At 48.5% G+C, this 18,300-nt stretch overlaps 1 long non-coding RNA gene across 2 annotated transcripts in view; it reads right to left on the bottom strand.

Annotated features, from left to right (window-relative positions):
• The window catches only part of LOC111750710 (uncharacterized), a 49,571-nt gene extending 32,488 nt beyond the window's left edge, over positions 1–17,083 (bottom strand). For both annotated transcript variants that reach the window (XR_010318743.1, XR_010318747.1), the window contains exon 1: positions 569–17,083. This is a non-coding gene — a long non-coding RNA (uncharacterized LOC111750710). The remainder of the gene's footprint in view (positions 1–568) is intronic.
• Between the last annotated feature and the right edge of the window lie 1,217 nt (positions 17,084–18,300).

The following is an 18,300-nucleotide window of genomic DNA, read 5'->3' as shown; positions in this document are numbered from 1 at the left end:
AGGACATTCTGCGTTCCATATCCCAAGAGGAGGGACAGCAACTCAGTTCTGCCCTCAAACCCAGCTCCTGTCACTAATCGAACAAGAGCTAGCCCTCCAAGGGGGCAAAACCATTCCCTGCTCCCAAGTCAGCACTGTGGGCCCCGGGGAGTGGGGAGGTTGGGTTGCGGGAAGGGCCGAGAAGGCGCCCGCATGCCCTCCGTTATGTAATAAGAAGGGCGGTGCTCGTCCTAGGCCAGGGACCCAGGGCGCACTGCGCTTCCAGATGCGCAGTCATCGGCGGGGGCACTGCGCATGGCGCAGGCCTCCAGAAACCCACTCCCCACAAGTGTGAAACCTGCAGCAAGGACAGGCTGGGGAGTGCCGGACCCCGGTTTTTCCAGGCCTCCCCCCACTGCCAACCGGAGAACAGCCCGCTGTCCTAGTTTCCCTCACTCTCCTCTTTCCCCAGGCTGACCAACCTTTCAAGCCGAGACCTCTAAAGCTCTTGTCACCCACTGACTTTTCTGGAGATCCCACCAAATACGCAGTTTTTGAGCCATTTCCTGGGGTCAGTCCCGATACTCACCTTTCCAAGTACCAGGTAGCAGCAGCTTCCAGAAAGCAGGTCTTTCCCATTCTGAGCTCAGCTCACGACTGGCTCCTGAGGGCTTCTGGACAGCCAGGGACGTCAATGCAAATCTCTGGTCCCCGGGGAGTAGCCCAGAGTCAGCAGGAAGCCCAGGGTGGTGGCAGTATCAGCAGCGGCTCTCCCCTACCTTACCCGTGCGTTTCCAGGGAGCCCAGAGTTATTTTGCAGCAACACTGAGGTGTGGCTGATTGGAAAATTCCCTTTTCTGACACCCAACTAAAGGACTAAAATATTTTCTTCCAATTTGGTCAACTCTCTGCACACCCACCTCCCTAAACCCTCTATACTCCCGCAAAAAAGTTTGTGGAGCCCTGATCTCTTCTTCCTTATAGTGCATGAAATAAAGAAGGCACAGGAAGGGGCTTCTGTGGTCAGTCAGAAGCCCAGAAGCCGGCACAGGCACACACGCATACGCACACCCCTAAAGAGATTTTAGAAAGCTGCTGGGCTTCTCCCCCCTTTAAGCAAGTGAAATGCAAATTCAGATTTGATACCCTGCCCTTGGCCAATCAAAAAAAGGTTTTCACCTGCCATCGGGCCGCCCACCAATCAGAAGAGTGTCTGGAGTGAGAGCCCTCCCCTGGCCAATGGGAGGCCAGCTCAGTCACTTAGTTAATGATGCAGCAGTACAGGGAAGGCCATCACATGTGAACTGGAAGGGTGCCAACATGGAGACACAGAGAGCGCAAGGTAAACAACTTTCCAACGCCAAAAGGATGACATTTAATCTCTGAATGCTAGCTTCCTTTCTCAGCTCATCCTTAACCCTCTCAGCTGGCCCCTCAGACCAGACAGCCTCACTACCTGCCCCCCTTGAGCTCCTAACGAGATGCAACAGTGACTGCGTCACCATTCACCACTTTGCCCAACTACGCAGTGACAAACCCACCAGCTTCACCCCACTTCTCCGGGCCCACGCCCCATCCTATCCACCACACTGCTCCCCACCAGACTCTTACTCCTGGGGACAAGCATCTCCACTAGGTAACCCCTGGAAAGCTGCTCCTCTTGCCTTCCCTCACCACTTCTCCTCACTCCCTACCTTCTACCTAAGAACTGCGTGGACAGGCAGACGCTGACACCCAAACAACCTGGCAAACCAGTCTGTCCAACTATCTGTCCACCAGAGGGAAATGGGGTGAAGGCTGGGAGGTCAAATGGGAAGCTGGAGACAGCTCACTTCTCTCTCCTCCACCCTGGTCAGCCTTGAGCAGCTGACACTAAGGGAAAAGAAATTAAAGTAGAAAAAAAAAAAATCCTCCCCCGGAGAAAAAATAGCAGAAAGCGAGAAAAGAGGTGAGAAAGACAGAGCCCCCACACGCAGAGACATCGCCCAGATCCCAGCAAATACGTACGTGGGAGAAGATGGGGGTTACGCCATCAAGTCGGGGAGCCTGTCGGCCCACCCACCATCGCCTGCGCAGACCCAAATCTCTGTCCGGACCGCAAGGTGCCGCAGTCCCGAAGGTTCCAGAATTTTGTCCCGTTAAACCTTCCACCGTCGCCCCGCAACATCTTGCTCTCACCCCTGCCCCCACCACCACCCCGAGTCCTCCCCACGGGAGCCGCCCGTGCCACCTAGCGTGTCATGTCCTCAGCCCAGGCTACCCAGAGGCCTCCTGCCCCCGACAGATTTCTGGAAGCTTGGCAAGTGAGCTGGCAGACCTGGTGCCCGGTGTTGCTATGACTTGTTTCTTGATTTCTCTCTCTCTCTCTGCTGCAGCACGGCTGTTGCTAGCAGACCTATCGATGGAGCTCTCGCTCTCTCTCTCTCTCTCTGAGCTCTGTGACGCAGATCTAAATTCTCCAGTCTGCTCCTTGTGTTGCAAGAGCAGAACTGCAGCTTTTCCCCTGGAGAGCCGGAGGGCAGTGCCAAGGCTGGTCAAACAAGGCAAAAAAAAGTTGGGCCTACACTGCTTCCCTGGCCACACTTTCCAGCCAGCCAGTTTTTCACCCCACACCTCACTGCTCTGGGGCATAGAGGTCCAGGTCCCTGCAGGCTGCTCCTTCCCTGAGGGCTTCCCAGCCACAGGAACAGCTTAACTCTTTGAGTAACAGCCCCCAGAGTCCAGAAAGGCTGCCCCATGCTAAATGTTTTATCATCTTTTCTTGAATCGTGTGGGCTTCTCCCAACCCTGAGCAAAAAAATGGTCCTCTCCCCGAGACCACCACCACATTAACTCTTTCTGCCACGAGCAAGTCCCGAATAACAACCCTAGCTGACTCTACTTTGTTCTGTTTTTTTGCTTTTTTGGCCACAAACCAGGGCCTTTTTCTCCCTGGAATTTCCTAAGGACAAAATGCATAATTAAAACATTGCCTGCTTACCCTACAAGTGAGATCCTCCTATCAGGTCAGGAATTTAAGAAACCAAACTGAAGAGCAGCTGAGAAAGCCAGCACAAAAACCCTCTGTAACTCCATTCTTCCTGGGCTCCGAGTTTTAGGGCCTAGGTAGATACTTCACTCACTTCTCAGAAAGCAGTGAGGCCACACGGTCCCAGAGGTTCAGGCTGCTGAGTCATTTGTTCCCAAGAAGATCCTCCCGATGACATGAAAGGCAGCGAAACAGAGAAACAGCCAAGCCTGGACCTGAAGTCGCCAATGCCTGGGTCCTCCTCTCCCAGCTAGGCAGCCAAGCGAGATGAGCCTTACCAGCCCCCTCCCCTCTGCCCTGAAGATGGAAATGCAGAGGCATCTGCACTCCTAGAAACTCTCCAAGGGAGGCAGGGGTCCCACCCATGCTCTGGAGACTGACTGGACTTCTTTTTGGATACCAACAAGTCTCTTCTTACAGCAAGCAGCTAAACACATAGGTCCCAATGTTTTCCCGTCACCAGACCCAAAAAGGTCTCCAAGATCAACTCAGATACTAATCCACTGGACAGTATACACAGAGTAACTCAGGGAGTCTAGGGTTCCCCACACCGCTACATCAATAGAGTGTGGACCGGCAAAGGTTTCCAACAACCAGCTGCACCGTATGTGCCTTGAGGCATGATGAGAAGTGAGACAGACATTCAGGTACCGGGACAGTCCTGTCAAAAAGTATATCATGTCAAGAGCCTTACAACTTATAGGAAGATGGCTTAAGAAAAAGAGGCCAGACAGCCATCTTATCCTAGACCCCATTTCCCAAGCAACTACTTCTTCAAGCAATGATGCTGGGACAAGGTTTCACCCAGCAGAAACAAGGACCACCTGGAAGACAACCATGGCACCACAGTCTTAAAGAAGCTCCGAGTGACTGTGCCAGGCTCCCAGCAGGGGGAGAAATGCTTCAGATTTGCACCTTCTGGGCTCCAGGTTAGAGCATGCCAATAAAGAAGTCACCTACTGGTCTGATGACCAAAGGAATGTGGCCTTGATGGCACTGAAGCAAGTGCCCTGGAATGGTCCTCTGCCTACTTAAATCCCATTTGCCGTAGTTTCCTTCTCCACGGAAGAAAAACATGCCTAAGTTCATGTCAGGACATTCCTGATTTATCCAAGAGCCCAGGATCAAATAAACAAAGGGTTCTGAGCTCTGCCAGGGAGCCTCCTGCTTCAGGAGGGGGAATAGAGGAAAGTAAGGCCCAGCATTCAGTTGGCCCATCACCCCATGAACCCGGTGAATGACGTGGCTGCTCACTGCCATGGCGATGGAGATGTCACGGGTGGGTGGAAGTGAGAGAGAAGAGGCAAATAAGTCATGAGAGACGGAGAGCGAGCAGGCAGGGTCAGAGAAGGGGCAGATACAGCCACAAGATTTGCACAGAGAGGCCAACTGTGGAGTACAACCAGAGCAAAGCTGAGCTTGAGCCAAGGAAAGAACGGTCCTGTCTCAGGGTCCCAGCGGGGTCTACGCTGACTTTCAAAGTATGTTGATGACCCTATGTTTAGGAAGGCTTTCTTCTGTTTCACTTTTCACCTTATCTTTTTCTTCCCAAAACCCTCTTCCTCTTCTCACAATTTTACAAGATTAAAACAGTCCTCTTAGGTGCCTCTGCCCAATTCTACGCCTTCCTTCTATCAACCTGACTGATTCTGGGTGCACTGAGCGCAGAAAAGCCCAAACGGGATGACCAGGAAGCATAAATGAACGCAGTTCCAAAAACATGGGAGGATGTTTACTTAGCAAGCTCCAGCCTACGAGGAAGCAGTTTTACAGGGTGCTGTGTGCAGTGTTTGATTTCAGGGGGTAAAGATAACTTCTGAGTGAGCTGAAGGTGCTGGCTCCTTCCATCCACTCTTGGAGGCCTAAGGAGGCTGGGGCAGGGCAAACTTGAAAAGGCTGAGCTTCAGCTCCAGCCGAGGAGACGACTGGCTCTATTGAGCGTCTCTGCAGCTACAGGCCTCAGGAACGAAACCAGCTCTCAACACATCGCAAGCTCTCCATGGCCTCTGACTGATCTGGGTCAAAAATTCTGAAATTCCAAAGAAAAAAAAATTTTTTTTTCTTTAATGGTAATGAGCTGAACTTTTACCCAACACTTGTCCAGGGTTTGGAATGCAAGTACTCTGTAACTGCCCCAAACTCTGGTTTGGCCATCATTACCTAGGACGGCCAGCTGAGCACAGGCCTCTCTGTCCTTGCCTTCCCTTGTTAGGGCCGACTCTACAGTGACGGGATCTTTTATCAGAAAAAGCAACAGCTTCTCTCAAGACAGGGAGATGTGGAGGGGACTGATCCTAAAACTCTATACGGACCTCTACCAGGTGAAAGTGGGAGATCTAGGTAAATCAGGCAGCAATCTGGTCTCAAGCAGAACTGGCAGGCCCAGGCCCACAGCGAGAAGGTGCTTCCGTTTGCCGCCTGAAAGGGCATCAGACAACAGGCCTTAGTGACTCCATGAGGTAAATCATTTATTAAGTGTCTACTAAGTACTAGGCACGGACTGCCAAAAAAATGAAGAAATCAGTCGTAGAAGAAATACACTCGGAATGTTCCTTAGAAGAGAGGATCGCGAGACTTTGACTAGCGTACTTTGGATACGCGATCAGGAAAGACCAATAATTGGAAAAATATATTTGGTAAAATAGAGGGTCAGCGAAAATGAGGGAAATGCTCAATGAGATGGACTGACACAACAGTCACAACAATGGACTCGAACATGCCAACAATTGTAAAGATGGTGCAGGACCAGGGAACGTTTCATTCTGTCACACATAAAGTCACCGTGAGTCAAAGCCAACTTGATGGCATCTAACAACAACGATAAGTGCTAAGCAAAATAAAGCACCAAACCCGTTGCCATCAAGTCCATTCTGACTCATAGCGACCCTACAGAACAGAGTAGAACTGCTCCATACAGTTTCCAAGGAGCACCTGGTAGATTCGAACTGCTGACCTTTTGGTTAGCAGCTGTAGCACCTAACCACTACGCCACCAGGGTCTCCAAATACAGCACAGGAGACATATAACACACAGACCATCACCCCAAGGCACACACATTTCAGTTGGGAGCCCTAAAAGCACTCTCACATTTCCAAGGACTAATATTTCAAAAATCCGCTCTTTAAAAGCTGGAACATGTCTTCCTGTTGAAACAATATTAAACATACTGGTTGGGTTCCCAGGCTAGCCCACAAAAGCCTATTTTATCCACTTCAGGAAGTCACAAACTCGAATGCCTTTTTGGGCCGGGCAGGTAATAGAGGAGTGAAGCAGGCTGGGGAGGGACTGTGCCAAATGGAAGGAAGAGTCCACTCCTGGCCAGGCCAGCCCCTCCCCAGCTCTGTAAGCTTGCGGCCATACGGGAATAAGACCCAAAGAGCCCAGATTACCAGTTTTACAGAAGCAGCTGGAAATCTAGATTTATTATGTTAAACTCCTGAATTTTAAACATTGTTCAAATTTTTAAAAAGCAAAACATACTTGTCAAGCTTCTACAATGTTTTCTGTCATAAAGTGTTCAAAATACAATACACTGGCTATGAAAAATGGGAGCATTCCCATGGAGCCACTGGATGAGTTTGAACTGCCAATCTTTCCGTTAGCAGCCAAGCATTTAACCACTGCACCACCAGGGCTCCTTATCCAAGGCATAGGCCCCTCCATAAACACCAGACCAAATCACTGTCTAACTTCCATTTGATTCAATAACTCCTAACCCCTCTGTGGAGAACTCAGACGGCTGGAAAGTAACTGAGCTGAAATCTCTCTAGGTACCTTCTAGCTTCCAGGTCTCCAAAGTCGGCTCCCATGTTCCCCCCTCAACCCTGCCCCAAGACTTTCAGACATTTTTGGGATAGCTTTTACAACCACAAGCTTTTAGGCTCAACAAGAAGGCAAAAAAAAAAGGGGGGGGGGCCGATGGGGAGAGGAGAAGCAAGAGAGAAATATTCCTAAGATAGCATATCAAACGTTAAAACGCCAAAGGGAAGCAGGAAGGTTCTCTGTGTTCTATCATGAGAAAGGAGGCACCGGTGGCAGAACAAACGGCTAAATAAAGAAGAGCATGGGAAAGGTGGGTACAGTCCACACACGTGAAAAGGACAAGAAGAGCCACAGGGTTAGACAGTTCCCAAGGCCAGCCACCAGGCTGTGCCAATGATCCAGGACAAACTGGTTACAATCTGGAAGTGGGTGGAAAAAACTGCCTACAATCACAATTTTTAAGTAAGGGACATTCTTCTGCTCACTACGGGAGGCGGAGGGCTCCTTTCTTAGGGATTTCTGGATGTTTTCCTTTATAGGTAGTGCTTTCTATGTCTTGTTTAAGAAATGATTGATTACCCCAAAGTTATGAAGATACTCTTTCCAGGTATCTTCTAGATGAAGCTTTATTTTTGCTTTAACTTTCATTTTTAGAGAAGTGATCTGGAATTTATGTTTGTTTGTGACGTGAGGTAATGGTTGAGATTCATTTCTTTCCATGTGGCTATCCAATGGACCCCGCACTGTTTATCAAAACTACCATCCATTCCCAGCTGCTCAGGTGTCCAGACACATGGGTCTGTTTCCGGGCTCCCTGTCCCCATTCCTTTGGTCATAAATGAAGGAGGTAGACAAATGGATCTATTGTTGTGGGTATGGAGCACTCATCTTAAATCAGGTTCTTTATTATTATCATTTTTTAATCAGGTGCTTTTAACACAAGGATTTTTTCTACAAATAAAGTTTAATATAAATTGAATCGCCAATCATGTGGTACATAAAAGAGGCAAAAGCATTAGTGCAAAGTGAATTCAATGTGGACAGGCAGGGTCTGAGAAAAGGGCCCCAGCCTGGGCTTCTTGACAAGAACAGGATGAGCGGAAAAACCATCACAAGATAAGGAATCTACAAAATATATAATTACAAACTTTCTGAAAGTTTTTTTTTTTTTTTTATAGAATCAGTAATACAGTGACTAACAGAACAGATCGCACTGTTTAAGAGTTAAGCTATGTCCAAATCCTGACTATTACTACTTCGCTGGGTTACCTAGTGCAAGTTGCTCAGCCTGCCTGAGCCTCAGTTTCCTAATGTACAAAATGGGGGTAATCATCCTCACTGAGCTGTGAAAAGTAAACGAGTTTGTATTTACATACATCACTTACTACAGAGCCTGGCTGTGGGTTGCTATGATTAACATTATTAGTGATGACACCATGGAGACCAGCTGGGCTGTGGGGACGATCTTGCTCATCTACAAACATTTATTGAGTATATACTACTAAACAAAGATAGTACATACAGTGGTTAAAAACTCGGACTCTAAAATGAGACAGATCTGAATTTGAATTTTGGTGCAGCCTCTTTACTAGTTACATAAAACCTGAACAACTTACTTAACCTTTCTAAGTTTCTAGTTTCGGCTTTATCCACACTTCACAGGGCTTTTGTGAGGATATTATGAAATGCAGAAAGCATTTAGCAAAATGCCCAACGCAAAGTGCTCCATCAATGCCAGCTACCTCTATGATGATGACAACGCTGATGACGATGATGACTTTGCACTTGGTACCATACCAGGCACTGGAAGAAAAGGCCGACTAACACCAGGGAAGACCTACAACACCTGGCATTTCTAGGTCTTTCATCCAAGGACTAATCAAGCACAACCATACCTAGGTTCACCTTGACAAGACTACATAGAAAGATTAAATGCATTCAAGGTAGCATGTACAGCCCAAGACAGAGGAGAACCTGGAGAAAAAAGGCTGGAGGAGGAAAGCGAAGGCCAAATTACTGGGACAGTTCAATAACTGGCAAGGAAGAGATGGGTTTCTAATCTTGGAGAACTTCAAGAAGAAACAAAACCACAGAATCTACAAATATATATAATCACAAGAATTCTGAAAGTGCACAAGGTTGGTGGGGACTCAGAAATGGTACTTGTATATCACAAGTCTATAGCATCCGTGGGGAAAGGCTGCTCAAGGAATAGTGACATTAATGGCTTAGATCAACAGTAATTACCATGATGTGGTCAGCCTTCAGCCATAAAGACCACATCTTGTCAGTCGTCTGGAGAAACTACCCTGGAGCCACGAAGAACCTTTCCTGTCATACACCCACACCAAGCAGCCATGGTACTTCTGCCCAGGTTGCCGAGCTAGAGGAAAACAAGGCCCAACAGTGACAACAAAGGTTCCAAGGACACAACGCAGCACCAGGTGCCAAGCGAAAATCCGAGAGGCAGGAGCTGGGGACAGCCTGTGCTGGAGGGTAGGTCCTGGCAGAGGTGAGACGCAGAACACATACACAGAATGCTGCCACAGCCTGACAGCTGGAGCCAAGCAGCAGACAATAAGCGGCCTGGCAGACTGACCCTAAGAACACAGGACTCCCACGACTTCAGGGTGACGGAAGATGAGTGAAGAACTCCAGGTCATGTCCTGAATTCGCAGCACAAATGGAAGTAAACACCAACACCAACAGAGACTCCTGCATGGAATTTGCCCAAAGGCAGCAGTTATGGGAGGCATATCTGTTTTGGGGGGAAGGTCAGGACTGGGAAGGCAGATATTGTGACCAATATGACCTGTTTGTAAGCAGAAGCTTTCTCCTGGGCAGACTGAGTCAGTAGGTCTCTCAGGTCAAAAATCCAGGCTCCAAAGTGTCCTGCCCAAGCTGGCTACCATCACCTCCCAGAAAAGTGAAAGGGGCCAGAACATTTATCTTGTCCTAGGCCACCGATCATTAAATCGAAGCTCCTGCCCCAGAGAGCTCAGAGCTCAGCTTTAAGCAAAACCCAGCCTGGCAATGGGACCGGCACCTACTACCCTGATGCTGGGCTGAGGACGGGTGAATGTGGCCACTCCACAGTCACCGGTCAAAACCCCTGGACCAGGGGCTTCTAGTGCTGTCAAACCAAGCAGGGGGACAAAGTCTTCTTGGGACTCAGGGAGTAACCTAACGCACCTCTTGGCTGGCTGCTCTTGAAATCCTGGCCCTGTCAATGAATGGAAATAATTTCCAGAGAGATGGAGTGTGCCTAGACCACGTGAGTTGGACCGAAAAGAGCACAGTGGAACCCGAAGTCTGTGCCACAGGCCAGACATGGCTGGCGTGGGGTTTTAGGCAGATGCCCTCTGGGCACAGGCTGGTGTCCTCAGAGGTTACCAGCGCTCTTGGTATTCCTCTTCTTGATGGTGGAGGGCAGCTCTGGGCAGGAGATGTCTCTAGTGTATAAAGAACCTAGGCAACTGATGACTCATGGGGCTGTACTGACCTCTGCGTGACCACATGAGCTTAGCACCACGTGACTTAAAATGGAGTTTCTTTCCTGCCCTGGAACAAACTATTGCTTCGCTTAGCTGAGTCAGATCTAGGCCACCAGAATCACAGAGAAAAGTAGGGCAGGGGGTTCCCCAAACAACTCTGACTTGAGCTTTAATTTCCATACTGCTTTATACCCCATTGAGGGGCACGTCTGCATCTGCAGCCTAAGAGAGAGAAAGAAAGAGACTAGGGCTATCAAGAGCCACCAGGATCTAAGTTTGGGCTTTCAGCAAAGTGCCAGCCTTGACAATGAACTAGAACAGGGACGAGACCTCCAGGGTCAAGGCTCTCAACCGGGGGGCGAGAGAGGCACTAGGTCAGCCCAACTCAGAGCCTTCCACCCTATTCAAATGGTGTGGGACTGGCCTCCCACTTGGAGGTTTTAGAATTCCAGTGTTGTAAGGCACCCTAGAGGTCAAGTGGCCTCATCTTTCACCAGTATAAGGTCAGCCTTGGGCTCAAGACCAAAGTGTGTGATCATGGGTGGGTTACTTCATCTCTCAGGCTAAATTTTCCCATTTACAAATCAGGGCTAATCATACCTCTTCACAGGGCTGTTGTGAAGATTAAATGAATTCATACAGGTGAACCACTTAGTTACGGTGCCTGGTACCCTGTTATTGTAAGTGGTAGTTACTACCACTGTTTTTACTATAAGCACCCCTGAACGGTGGGCATTCAGCTGATGTGCAAACTCTATGGGACCTCCTAAAGGAGCTCACCAACCTACAGGGCCACCCCTCTCCACTCTCTCACTTCCTTCACATCCCCAGTGGCTGGGAAGTCACCCAGTACTGTGTGTCAGCATCTGCCTCCCTGCTGTTGTTGACCTAGGCCCCAGTACTGCCCTCCGGAGTGGCACTGAGGAAGTCTAATCCCCCTTCACATGGCAGTCCTTTAAATACACAATACCATGCCCAGCAAACCCCCTCTACCAAAATCCTTCCCTCTCTGAGGTCAATATTCCCGTATTTTCAACCATTCTTCATATGCCAGCAGCCCTCCTCTGTGCTTGCTCCAGGCTGACACTTTCCCTCCTAATGGGATCAAGAGCCAGAGCAGCCCTCCACGAGTGGCCTGAGCAGTCCAGTGTGCAGCAGGACTATGACCAGGACCAGCAGTCTTCCTCCCTGTCTCCTGCTCAGTCCACCCCTGTGGCTGTCCCTGCTACTCTGTTCTCACTCTAATCCCCACACACTGTTTAAAAGCTTACTCAGGTGTCTTCTCCAGGATCACCTCAGTCTTGATGTATGAATGTATGAACAAACCTTTGCTGAATTATTTCTATATGCAAAGCCCTAAGCTAGATGCCTTCACATGGATTTATTTCCAGTAATCTGCTCATTTTCCTTAGCTGGGAATCAAACCCTGTTCTGCTTGTTCTGCTTGATCTGCTTGATCTCAAAGCTCCTTTACTGACTGCTCACTGGATGGATCCTTTTCACCTGGTCATCAAGTTGACTTCAACTCATAGCAACCTCACATGTGTCAGAATAGAACTGTGCTCCATAGGGTTTTCGATGGCTGATTTTTCAGAAGTGGATCATTAGGCCTTTCTTCCAAGGAGCCTCTGGGTGGGCTTGAACCTCCAACCTTTCAGTTAGCACCTGGGTGTGTTAACTGTCTGCATCACCCAGGGACTCCACGTTGCAATTCAGATAATATGCTATTATGTCTCACGTGACAGTTGCCCATCTGGTATCTCCAATTAGAGTGTAAGCTTTTCAGAGACAGGACCCAGGCAAGCTTCAGAATTTGCCTTCATTCTTCCCAGGGCTAAGCTCCTAAACTCACTGCCATCAAGTCAATTCCAAATCACAGCAACCCTGCAGGACAGAGTAGAACTGCCCCATAGGGTTTCCAAGGCTGTAACCTTTACGAAAGTAGACTGTCACATCTTTCTCCTATGGAGAGGGCAGTGAGTTCGAACCACCAACCTTTTGATTAGAAGCCGCCAGGGCTCCTTGCTAATCAATACCTGTCGACTGGCTGATCAGGCTGGATGAGGCCTCTGTCAATGCTGCCCCAGAGCGGGGCTCACTCAGGCTCAGGGCCATTGCTGACCATGCTGTTCCTGAGTTTTCGGCTGCTCCTCCTTCCTTTGATCTAGACTTGTCCAACATAAACTCACTCTTCTAACTCCAGCTCCTGTAAAGGGTTCCCAAGCAAATATCAAAGGGACACCCAACCTTTGCTGTCACAAACACCAGCAATCACCTCACTCTCTGGCTAGAGGATGCTATAAGGCCAGCTCACTTTAGCCCAAAAATAGCAAAAATAAATAAGTAAAAAACCCATTGCCATTGAGTAGATTCCAACTCATAGCGGCCCTATAAGACAGAGTAGAACAGTGGCCCCTAATTCTGAATCTGGGGAGTCTTTTGTGGGCACTCCTTGGCCCTACGGCTCAATGTGATGATGATAATGGAGAAAACAGAAACAGCCGTCCCACCTCATAGGCACTTCAGAAGGCTACTGTCAAATCCACCCTCTCCCAGAGAATCTAAGGCCAGAGATTCCAATAGCTCCCAACAACTACACACTGTAGATTTCAGCTACGCAGCCCTCCCTGGATGCCGTAGCGAAAGAAGAAAAGAAAGGAGTGAAGAAGAGCCATCCTCCTGGGGATGGATCATGGTCTTACTGTTAGTATGTGTATAAACCAACCACAGAAAAGAGGGGGGCGAACCCCTCTACCTTACGGCCTAGCTCCAGGGGCTTTCACAGATACTGCTGTACTCCAAACAATGTCCCATGACCAAGGTGCTTCTGAGACCTGAACAACTGTGACTGCACAAGAGAAGGTCTGAAGGTCTTCGGAGACTGTTCTAGGCAGCAGCTCTAGTTAATCAACAAACTCTAACCAAGTATCTCCTGATTCTTCTAAGTACTTCCAACACCTAAGACAATGCCAAGCACACAGTGTTTGTTGACACTAATACTGAATCCAGGACAGAAGAGGCAAGAGGATCAAAATTAAATGTAAGATATGGTTCATAACCAAAGGAGTTCCTAAAATAGCTTCCAGAGCTAACATGATTTGGGAACAGTTATAAAATAGCCTAGCCACAAGGAAGTGTCTCCTGGACTGGAATGTGTCTTATACCCCTTTATGACACCATGTTCGGCACATCTATTCCTAGTAATTGTCTGCTGGATGAATAGACAAACGCAGGAATGGAAACATCAGACAACTTCTTTGGGGCCTACTTCTAAATATCCTCAGTTTCAGTCTTTACCCCTCATTTTTGGAATCATAAAATACCCAAATGCTACTGATTGACTACTTCCTACCTCTAGGTCATACGGAGTTGTATCGCCTTTGTGCAAAAAAATAGATGAATATGTCCCAGCAAGCCCCTCCAGACATTTAACCTCCTTCCCACCCCTACCTCAACTCTTGCCTCCCCTGACTCCTTCTCTCTTAACACACAGAACCAAGTAACAAGTTAAAAAAATGGCAGGAACTCTTACTGAGTAAACTTTGCTCCTTGGCCAACATGACAAAACCAAGCTTCCCCCTCAAACGCATCCCTCCTCCTGATGATTCGTGATCTGCTCAGGCCCAGGCTGGAATCTGGCCAGCTGACCTCTAGGACACAACCCTCCTCCAGGGGCCTTCAGGAGGCTTCAGGCAGAGGTTGCCTCCCTCTGAATCCTTTATGGCCCCACAGCCCTGACCTCCAGCTTTGGGAGAGGCTGTGTTTGGCTTAGAGCCCTTGATGGGGGTCTGGCTGCCTCCCATGGATCGTCGGTGGTGCAATCGGCTTGTGATTGGCTGCTAACCTAAAGACTAGCAGTTCAAACTCACCCAGTGGCTCTGCAGAAGAAAGGCCTAGCAATCTGCTTCCATAGGGATTACAGCCAAGAAAGTTCTATGGAGCATTCTACTTTGTAATACATGGGGTTGCCATGAGTAAGAATGGACTTGAAGGCAAAGGGTTTGGTCTTTTTGTTTCTGGCTTCCTTCCAATGGGGCCCTAAGGTTAAGGCCCTCAGTCCCACCAGACATATATGTTCCCCTCACCCCCACTTCTGAGAGAGACTTTAAATACGGCCAAGCCCCCAAACTAGGATACCCTTTAGCCTTTCATCTGCCCAATAAATAACAGCATCATCTTTATCATCAGCACTGACCTCAGCATTCATTAACACTTACCACGTCAGGCCGTGTGCTAGGCTCTCTGAATGCATCACAGCTCATTCTGTCTTCACGACAACGGTATAAAGTCGATACCATGATTAACTCCATTTTACAGGTCCTGGGAACTGAGGACCTTGTCCAAGGATATTCAGCTAGTAACTAGACTCAAAGTCAGTGTCAGGCGCAAAAACCCAGACTCTTAACCATGACAGTACACATGCTAACCACATCCCTTCCTCCCTTAAAAACTCCCTCTGAGCCCCTATCCTTGCTGAAGAGCTACTCCCCCTTCTGACACCTGGTAACCCCAGCCAAAGGTTGTGCAAACCACGTTTCCTTTAAACAAAAAAAAAACAAATACATAACAAAAAAAGCCAAATACACATAGGATTTTTTTTTTTTTTTTTTTTTTGGTCAGTCTGTTTTAAACAAGTTTTTACAGCTGACTCACTTAGATGAGGTGTAATACCTGTATAATGTATAACTCCTTCTAGTTTACAAAGTGGTGGCTCTGTGGTAGAACTCTCACTTTCCATGAGGAATACCCAGGTAAACCCCACCACTGCACCGCATGCGCAGCCAGCCACCTACTTGTAAGCAGAGGCTTACATGTTGCTAAGATGTTGAACAGGTTTCCGCGTAGCTTCCAGACTAAGAAGGACTAAGGAGAAAGGCCTGGAGATCTACTTCCAAAAATCGACCAATGAAACCCCTATGGATCACAGTGATCTGATCCACAACCCATCGTGGAGACGGCGCAGGACTAAGTAGTGTTTCGTTCCATCTTACACGGGATCACCATGAGTCAGGGCCTGACTCAACAGCAACTAACAACAACAAAGTTTACAAAGTACTCTAATGACAAATTATCCTATTTCATTCCCATTAAAACCTTGTGAAGTAGACAAAATTATTCTCATTTTAAGAATGAGCAAATGAGAAAAGGTAGGCGGCTCAGCCATCAGCCAGGAAGCAACAGAACAAGAAACTGAACCCAAGACTCCCAAATGCTAAGTCCTGGGTCTGGGTACCGTGAGACACAGAACAGCATTGGGACTGAGCGTGGGGGCCTGCGTGTCAGAAAGGCTCACACTTACTGGCTGTGTGACCCAAGGCACGTGAATTAACCTCATCTTGTCTCCATTTCTTCAGCCATAAAACAATGCGGATACCAACCGAAACGCCTGGTTACTGGGAGAGTTAAACAACATCATATATGCAAGGTACTTAGCACACGGCCCTGCATGCAGCAAACACTCAAGAAACGGCAGTTATTTTTTTATTACACCCATCACCCAGGCAAGGAGCCCTGGTGGTGCAGTGGTTAAGCGCTTGGTTGCTAAACGAAAGGTCAGTGGTTCGAACCCACCAGTGGCTCTGCAGAATCAAAGACCTGGTGATCTGCTCCCATGAAGATTACAGCCTTGGAAACCCTATGGGGTAATTCCTTGTCCTACAGGGTCACAATGAGTAAGAATCAACTCAACAATACACAACAGCAACCCAGGCAGGGACTAAACCACCAAGGACTATTTGCCTATTATTATGCATACTGGATTAAAAAAAAGCTCTGTATGCAGTAGGTGCTTAACGCAGGTTGACTAAGCAATTTCTTATGCCAGCAGCAGCACTTCACAAACAACTGCGGCACAGTCACAGGACACAGACAAGAAGGAACAGCCCAGGGCCACAGGCAGGGTCTGACTGCCAACCAGATTCACCATGACCAGAACGTCTTCTGCCAGGAGGGCTGGGACCTGGCTGCAGCTCCACAACCACGACAACCAGGAAGACGTGGCGACTGACAAACACAGGGACCAAGACTCCAGCTGCAACGGCTGCCCACAACAAAATGGTCACCAGCCGATGGCGTGTTGGCCTGAGCACAGCCGTGGCTTCTCCATGTTCTGCCCCTTACCTCCCTCCCCTGGGACTCCAGGTCTTTGCTCCCAGGGCTCCGGAACATGCTTGTCCTTGGTGAGAAGAGCAAACAAAAGTGCGTGGCCTACTTCCAGCAGCCTCGTTGTTCCTCACTTTAAGATTAAAATAATGAAAACACACATATATAGAGGCTGGAGAGTGAGGGACAATTAAGTGGCACAGGACCTGCAGCACAAGGACTCGGCCAGCACAGGGCTGCAGTAACCTGGCAACCTACGAAAGGTGTGTCAGAGTGAGCAGGACGCACACAGATAAGTACCAGGGCTGAGACAGTCGGGGCTGGACAGGGGGAAGGTCACAACGTGCTGGCCTGGTTCCTCTGGTGCTGAGAAGGGAGGGTGTGGAGGGCAGACAGGACTCCCAGCTGTGTGTCCCCAGCAGCCTCCTAACTGACTGCCTGCTAAGTGCAGGCTCTCTCTTTTCTCATCCATTCTAGACACCTCTTTCACTATCTTCCCTGAAATATCGGCTCGCCACGTCCTTCTCCTACTGTAAAACCTCCCATGGTCCCCCAGTGCCCTTCAGACACACTCCAAGCATTCAAGACCCTCCAGCATCTGGTCCCAATCTATTTTTCACTATTCAGTTTTTTACTATTCTCCCAGGTACTGTACCCCCAATCCTGCCTGCCTGGTTTATCTCATACCCCTTCCATTTGCCTCCTTCCAATACGCTCTGGAAATGATGAGTCGCCCGACCCAGCCCCCACCCCGCCCCCGCCCCGATCTAAATCTTGAGATGGCTTGTCCTTTTAGTAATGAATGCCCAGTACCCGGCACTGCGCTAGGCACCAAGGCTACTGAAATACATATGCTGCCCACAATAACCTTGTAGTTGTAGGGCATATCAAACAAGCCCACAAATAATAAACACATGTGCAAATAATATAGAAATAACAAACACACAGTACTTGCTATGGGTGGTAGTTAACATGCTCAGCTGCTAGCCAAAAGGTTGGTGGTTGGAGTCTACCCAGAGGTGCCTTGGAAGAAAGGCCTGGCAATCTACTTCTGAAAAGGCAGCCACTGAAAAACCTATGGAGCACAGCTCCACTCTGGCACACATGGGGTCGCCACGAGTTGATTCCAACTTGATAGCAACTGGTTTTTAGGATCCTCATCTCACAGGAGAAATCCCACCCAGGGAATCACTGAGCTCCACCCAGGCCACCAAAGCAGCCCATATCTTGTTGCAGCCCCGCCTAAGCTGAGGGCCCGCCTCTGATCAAGCAGAAGGGACTCTCGCCCCTCTTTCTCCAGCCCCTGTGGGCTCTTCTTGAAAACTGGTTGGAATGTAAGCTCCATGAGGACAGGGATTTCTGTCTGCTTTGTAAACGGCTGAATCCCCAGAGCCCCTATAATTCCAGAAACACAGTTGGCACTCAACAAATACTTGTTGCATGCATGCATTATCACCCCCACTCTATAGATAAGAAAAGTAGATTTTCCAAGAAGAATACAACCAGGATGTTCCTTAGAAGTAAGGATGGCGAGATTTCAGGGTACATTATAAAGCAAGGCCAATTGTCAGAAAAGGACATCATGCTTTGAAAGTGAAGGGCCAATGAAAACGAGGGAAATCCTCGATGAGGTGGGTTGGCACAAGAACCACAACAATGGACTCCAATCTACCAGTGATTATGAAGATGGCGCAGGACCAAGCAATGCTTCATTCTGCAATACATACATCAGGTCGCTAAGAGCGCTAACCTGATGACAACTGACAACGTTATAGTACCTAGCATGTAGCAGAAACAAGATTCAATTGCAGGGTTTCCCACGTATAAAACACATCATATTGTGCAATCATTTAGCATGAGTATCTACTGAGAACCTGACATGTGCAAGGCACCCAAGATGATTCCCACTATCAAAAGCCTTTACTGAGAGCTTAT

This window comes from Loxodonta africana, chromosome 20 (assembly GCF_030014295.1).
Source record: "Loxodonta africana isolate mLoxAfr1 chromosome 20, mLoxAfr1.hap2, whole genome shotgun sequence".
In the NCBI taxonomy this organism is placed as follows: domain Eukaryota; kingdom Metazoa; phylum Chordata; class Mammalia; order Proboscidea; family Elephantidae; genus Loxodonta; species Loxodonta africana.
The sequence above is the reverse complement of the archived record's forward strand: the minus strand, read 5'-3'. Positions and strand labels throughout refer to the sequence as shown.